Genomic DNA, 8334 nt, shown 5'->3' with positions numbered 1-8334 from the left:
TGCAATTGCATTCCACTCCATTCTTTTCCATTCCATTGCATCCTATTCCACTTCACTCCTTTACAATCCAATCCACTGCATTACAATCCATTCAATTACTTTCCACTCCAATCCATTCTACTCCACTTCACAACACTTCACACCACTCCACTCCATTCCATTCCCCCACATTGCACTCCACTTCGCTCCATTCCATTCCATTTAATTTCAATCCGTTCCATTTTTTTCTTTCCTGTATGAAGCCCTCTATTCAAATCCACCAAATTCAATTTCATTCCATGCTAATCGAATTCACTCCACTCCAATCCAATGCTCTCAACTCTACTCCATTTTATTCCTTACCATTTACATCCAATTCACTATATTAAATTCTATTCCATTCCCTTCAATTCTACTCCACTCGAATCCATTCCATTCACATCCATTCCACTACACAGCACTCCACTTCACTCCATTCCATTCCATTCCATTCCATTCCATTCCATTCCTTTCCTATCCATTCCATGCCCTTATGTTACATTAAATTTTGGTAATTTACACTCGAATTCAATCTACGCCATTCCACTCCTCTCCAGTCCAATCATTCCCATTCCTCTCCACTGCATTGCATTCCATTCCGTTGCGTTGCATTCCATTCCACTGCATTCCATTCAATTCCATCTTATTTATTTCCTCTTTATTCCACTCGACTGCAATCCACTCTATTCCATTCCATTCCCTTCCATTCCTCTCCACTCCACTGCAATCCACTGTATTCTATTCCGTTGCAGTCCCTTCCATTCCATTAAATTCCACTACTCTCCAATACAATTAATTCGCTTCTATTTAATTTCTTTTCAATCCATTCCACTGCACTCCACTACAATCCACTCCACTCCAGTCTGTGTCATTCCACTGCAATTCACTCCATTCCATTTCATTCCTTTTCAGTTGTTTCCGTTCTGATTCATTGCATTCCTTTCCATTTCATTCCGTTCCATTCCATTCCATTCCATTCCATTCCATTCCATTCCATTCCATTCCATTCCATTCCATTCCATTCCATTCCATTCCATTCCATTAAACTCTATTTCATTACACGCCACTCCAATACATTCCCTTCCATTCGATTTCATAACATTACATTCTTTTCTGTTCCACTCAAATCCACTCTTTTCCACTCCAAACCACTCGACTCCCTTCCATTCCATTCCAATCTATTCCACTCCACTCCATTCCATTCCATTCCACTCCATTCCATGTCACTATATGCAACTCCACTCCAAACCGTTCTATTCCAATTCACAAAACTTCACTCTAGTCCCCCCCATTCCATGCCATTCCACTACATTCATTTCAGTTGCAATCCATATCATTCCATTCCATTCCCTTCCCTTCAATTCCATTCCATTCCGTTCCATTCCACTCCACTCCCCTCCACTCCAATCCACTGCATTCCATTCCATTGCCTTACTTTCCACTCGAATACACTCTTATGCACTCAACAACATCCCACTCTATTCCATTCTTTCCCATTCCACTCAACTTCACGCCATTTCACCCCATTGCATTCCATTCCTTTCTATTACATTCCAATGCCCTTCCTTTCACTCCACTCCATTCCATTCCATTCCATTTCTTTCGGTTCCATTACCTTCCACTGCATTCTATTTCCTTTCATTTCATTCCATTCATTTTCATTCAACATCATTCCTTTCCTTTCCATTCCATAACATTCCACTCGCCTCCACTCTACTCCACTCCCCTGAAATCCACTCCTATGCCTTCCTTTACATTCTATTCCATTCCATTCGACTTTAACCCTCTCCACTGCAAGAGATTCCAATCCTTCCCATTAAACTCCTCTACACTCCACTCCATTCTTTCTTATTCCAATCCGTTCCACTCTCCTGAACACTACTCCACTCCTTGACATTCTACTCCTCTACACTACACTAGTCTCCATTCCGTTCCATTCCATTCCATTCCATTCCATTCCATTCCATTCCATTCCATTCCATTCCATTCCATTCCATTCCATTCAATTGCATTGCATTCCATTCCAGTGCCTTCCGTTGCATAGCATTAAATTCCATTCTTCTCAAATCCATGGCATTCCATTCCATTCCATTCCATGTCATTCCTTTTGAATTGAATCTACTCCACTCCCTTCCACTCCATTCTATTCATTCCCATCCCACTCCTCCCACTACACTCCTTTCCATTCCATTCCACTCGAAACCACTCCATGCAAATCCACTACTCTGCATTCCATTCCATATCTTTTATTTCGATTCTACTACATACCTCTCCATTCTACTGCCCTCCACTCCAATCCTTTCTTAATCATTCCAGTATACTGCTGTCTACTCAATCCGAATCAAAGCCATTCCACTCCATTCCGTTTCAATGCTTTCCATGCCATTTCATTCGCTTTTTTTCCATTCCAGTCCACACCAATGCAATCCGTGGCATTCTGTTCCATTCCATTCCATTCCATACCATTCCATTCCATTCCATTCAATTCCATTCCATTCCATTCCATTCCATTCCATTCCATTCCATTCCATTCCATTCCATTCCATTCCATTCCATTCCATTCCATTTCTTTCCATTCCATTCCATTCCATTACATTACATTACATTCCACTGCACTGCATTCCATTCCAGTGCCTTCTTTGCATATCTTTCCATTCCATTCTATTCAAATCCACTGAATTCCATTCCATTCCATGTCATTCCTTTTGAATTGAATCTACTCTATTCCCCTCCACTCCATTATATTCATTCCCATCACACTCCTCTCCACTACACTACTTTCCATTCCATTCCACTCGAAAACACTCCATGCAAATCCACTCCTCTGCATTCCATTCCATATCCTTTACTTCGATTCTACTACACACCTCTCCATTCCACTGGCCTCCACTCCAATTCATTTTTAATCATTCCATTATACTGCTATCTACTCAATCCGAATCCAAACTATTTCACTCCATTACGTTTCATTGCCTTCCATGCCATTTCATTCGCTTTTTTTCCATTCCAGTCCACAACAATGCAATCCGTGGCATTCTGTTCGATTCCATTCCATTCCATTCCATTCCATTCCATTCCATTCCATTCCATTCCATTCCATTCCATTCCATTCCATTCCACTGCACTGCATTCCATTCCAGTGCCTTCTTTGCATATCTTTACATTCCATTATACTCAAATCCACTGAAATCCATTCCATTCCATGTCATTCCATTTGAATTGAATCTACTCTCCTCCCCTCCACTCTATTCTATTCAATCCCATCCCACTCCTCTCCACTACAATACTTACCATTCCATTCCACTCGAAACCACTCCATGCAAATACACTCCTCTGCATTCCTTTCAATATCGTTTATTTCCATTCCACCACATTCCTCTCCATTTCATTGCCCTCCACTGCTATCCTTTCTTAATAATTCCTGTACACTGCAGTCCACTCAAACCGATTCCATACCATTCCACTCCATTACGTATCATTGCATTCCATGCCATTTCATTCCTTTTTATTCCATTCCGGTCCACAACAATTCAATACATGACATTCTGTTTGATTCCATTCCATTCCATTCCATTCCATTCCATTCCATTCCATTCCATTCCATTCCATTCCATTCCATTCCACTCCATTCCATTCCACTCCATTCCATTCCATTCCATTCCATTCCATTCCATAGCATTCCATTCCATTCCATTCCATTCCATTCCATTCCATTCCATTCCATTCCATTCCATTCCATAGCATTCCTTTCCATTCCATTCGATTCCATCCATTCCATTCCATTCCATTCATTTGCATTTCATTCCTTTCCAGTGCCTTCCTTTGCAGAGCATTTCATTCCATTCTACTCAATCCAGTGCATTCCATTGAATTCCATGTCATTCCTTTTGAATTGAATCTACTCTCCTCCTCTCCACTCCATTCTATTCATTAACATCCCACCCCACTGCACTACACTCCTTTCCATTCCATTCCACTCGAAACCACTCCATGAATATCCACTACTCTGCATTCCATTCCATAACTTTTAATTCGATTCTACTACATTCCTCTCCATTCCACTACCCTCCACTCCAATCCTTTCTTAATCATTCCAGTACACTGCAGTCCGCTCAATCCGAATCCATACCATTCCACTCCATTCCGTTTCACTGCATTCCATACCATTTCATTCCCTTTTTTTCCATTGCCGTCCACACCAATGCAATCCGTGGCATTCTGTTCGATTGCATTCCATTCCATTCTTTCCATTCTATTGCATTCCGTTCAATTCCATTCCATTGCATTCCACTCCAGTGCCTTTATTTGCATACCATTACCTTCCATTCTACTCAAATCCACTGCATTCCATTCCATTCCATGTCAATCCTTTTGAATTAAATCTACTCTCCTCCCCTCCACTCCATTCTATTCATTCCCATCCCACTCCTCTCCACTGCAGTACTTTCCATTCCATTCCACTCAAAACCACTCCATCCAAATGCACTCCTCTGCATTCCTTTCCATATCGTTTATTTCCATTTCACTACATTCCTCTCCATTCCACTGCCCTCCACTCCAATCCTTTCTTAATCATTCCAGTATACTGCTGTCTACTCAATCCAAATCCAAACCATTCCACTCTATTCCTTTTCATTGCCATCCATGCCATTTCATTCGCTTTTTTTCCATTCCAGTCCACACCAATGCAATCCGTGGCATTCTGTTCCATTCCATTCCATTCCATACCATTCCATTCCATTCCATTCCATTCCATTCCATTCCATTCCATTCCATTCCATTCCATTCCATTCCATTACATTACATTGCATTACATTACATTACATTCCACTGCACTGCTTTCCATTCCAGTGCCTTCTTTGCATATCTTTACATTCCATTCTATTCAAATCCACTGAATTCCATTCCATTCCATGTCATTCGTTTTGAATTGAATCTACTCTCCTCCCCTCCACTCTATTCTGTTAATTCCCATCCCACTCCTCTCCAATACACTCCCTTCCATTCCATTCCACTCGAAACAACTACATGCAAATACACTCCTCTGCATTCCTTTCCATATCGTTTATTTGCATTCCACCACATTCCTCACCATTCCACTGCCCTCCACTCCTATACTTTCTTAATAATTCCTGTACACAGCAGTCCACTCAAACCGATTCCATACCATTCCACTCCATTACCTTTCATTGCATTCCATGCCATTTCATTCCCTTTTATTCCATTCCAGTCCACAACAATTCAATCCATGGCATTCTGTTCGATTCCATTCCATTCCATTCCATTCCATTCCATTCCATTCCATTCCATTCCATTCCATTCCATTCCATTCCATAGCATTCCATTCCATTCCATTCCATTCCATTCCATTCCATTCCATTCCATTCCATTCCATTCCATTCCATTCCATTTTATTCCATTCCATTCCATTCCATTCCATTCCATTCCATTCCATTCCATTCCATTCCATTCCATTCCATTCAGTACCATTCCATTCCATTCCATTCCATTCCATTCCATTCCATTCAGTTCCATTCCATTCCATTCCATTCAATTGCATTTCATTCCTTTCCAGTGCCTTTCTTTGCAGAACTTTACATTCCATTCTACTCAAATCCAGTGCATTCCATTGAATTCCATGTCATTCCTTTTGAATTGAATCTACTCTCCTCCTCTCCACTCCATTCTATTCATTAACATCCCACTCCTCTGCACTACACTCCTTTCCATTCCATTCCACTCGAAACCACTCCATGCAAATCCACTCCTCTGCATTCCATTCCATATCTTTTATTTCGATTCTACTACATTCCTCTCCATTCCACTACCCTCCACTCCAATCCTTTCTTAATCATTCCAGTACACTGCAGTCCACTCAATCCGAATCCATGCCATTCCACTCCATTCCGTTTCACTGCATTCCATACCATTTCATTCCCTTTTTTTCCATTGCAGTCCACACCAATGCAATCCGTGGCATTCTGTTCGACTGCATTCCATTCCATTCTTCCCATTCTATTGCATTCCGTTCAGTTTCATTCCATTGCATTCCACTCCAGTGCCTTTATTTGCATACCATTACCTTCAATTCTACTCAAATCCACTGCATTCCATTCCGTTCCATGTCATTCCTTTTGAATTAAATCTACTCTCCTCCCCTCTACTCCATTCTATTCATTCCCATCCCACTCCTCTCCACTGCAGTGCTTTCCATTCCATTCCACTCGAAACCACTCCATGCAAATACACTCCTCTGCATTCCTTTCCATATCGTTTATTTCCATTTCACTACATTCCTCTCCATTCCACTGCCCTCCACTCCTATCCTTTCTTAATAATGCCTGTACACTGCAGTCCACTCAATCCGAATCCATACCATTCCACTCCATTCCGTTTCACTGCATTCCATACCATTTCATTCCCTTTTTTTCCATTGCAGTCCACACCAATGCAATCCGTGGCATTCTGTTCGATTGCATTCCATTCCATTCTTCCCATTCTATTGCATTCCGTTCAGTTTCATTCCATTGCATTCCACTCCAGTGCCTTTATTTGCATACCATTACCTTCAATTCTACTCAAATCCACTGCATTCCATTCCGTTCCATGTCATTCCTTTTGAATTAAATCTACTCTCCTCCCCTCCACTCCATTCTATTCATTCCCATCCCACTCCTCTCCACTGCAGTGCTTTCCATTCCATTCCACTCGAAACCACTCCATGCAAATACACTCCTCTGCATTCCTTTCCATATCGTTTATTTCCATTTCACTACATTCCTCTCCATTCCACTGCCCTCCACTCCTATCCTTTCTTAATAATGCCTGTACACTGGAGTCCACTCAAACCGATTCCATACCATTCCACTCCATTACTTTTCATTGCATTCCATGCCATTTCATTCCCTTTTATTCCATTCCAGTCCACAAAATTGCACTCCATGTCATTCTGTTCGATTCCATTCCATTCCATTCCATTCCATTCCATTCCATTCCATTCCATTCCATTCCATTCCATTCCATTCCAGTCCATTCCACTGAAATCCACTCCTCTCCAGTGCTTTTCATTCCATTCCTTTCCACTCCACTCGATTTCATTCTTTTCTACTCGGATCCAATCTGCTCCACTCCAATCCACTGCACTCCATTACTTTCAATCTCTTTGAAATCCACTGCATTCCATTCCATTCCATTCCAATCCATTCTTTTCTGTTAGATTCAATTCCACTCGAATCTGTTCTAATCCACTGTAATCGACTGCACTCCACCTCATTCCTTCACATTACTGTCCATTAGCCTGCATTCCTTTCCATTGAGTTAGATTCCACTCCATTTCACTGCACTTCATTCCTTTTTACTCTATTCCTCCAACTGCACTCCACTCCGCTACGTTCCATTCCGTCACTTTTTATTTCATTACGCTCCTTTCCATTACATTTCATTCCATTACATACAATTGCATTCCACTCCATTCTTTTCCCTTCCATTGCATCCTATTCCACTTCACTCCTTTACAATCCAATCCACTGCATTACAATCGATTCAATTACTTTCCACTCCAATCCATTCTACTCCACTTCACACCACTCCACTCCATTCCATTCCTCCACATTGCACTCCACTCCACTCCATTCCATTCCATTTAATTTCAATCCGTTCCATTTTTTCCATTCCACTCTAAAGCCCTCGACTCAAATCCACCAAATTCAATTTCATTCCATTCTGATCGAATTCACTCCACTCCAATCCAATGCTCTCAACTCTACTCCATTTTATTCCTTACCATTTACATCCAATTCACTATATTAAATTCTATTCCATTCCCTTCAATTCTACTCCACTCCACTCCATTCCTTTCTCATCCATTCCACTACACAGCACTCCACTTCACTCCATTCCATTCCATTCCATTCTATTCCATTCCATTCCATTCTATTCCATTCCTTTCCATTCCATGCCCTTATGTTACATTACATTTTGGTAATTTACACTTGAATTCAATCTACGACATTCCACTCCGTTCCAGTCCAATCATTCCCATTCCTCTCCACTGCATTGCATTCCATTCCGTTGCGTTGCATTCCATTCCACTCCATTCCATTCACTTCCATCTTATTTATTTCCTCTCCATTCCACTCTACTCCAATCCACTGTATTCCATTCCATTCCCTTCCATTCTGCTCCTCTCCCCTCCAATCCACTGTATTCTATTCCGTTGCAGTCCCTTCCATTCCATTATATTCCACTACTCTCCAATACAATGAATTCGATTCTATTTAATTTCTTTTCAATCCATTCCACTGCACTCCACTACAA

The sequence above is a fragment of the Symphalangus syndactylus genome, chromosome Y (genome assembly GCF_028878055.3).
Source record: "Symphalangus syndactylus isolate Jambi chromosome Y, NHGRI_mSymSyn1-v2.1_pri, whole genome shotgun sequence".
NCBI classification, from domain to species: domain Eukaryota; kingdom Metazoa; phylum Chordata; class Mammalia; order Primates; family Hylobatidae; genus Symphalangus; species Symphalangus syndactylus.
This window is presented reverse-complemented; position numbering follows the sequence as displayed.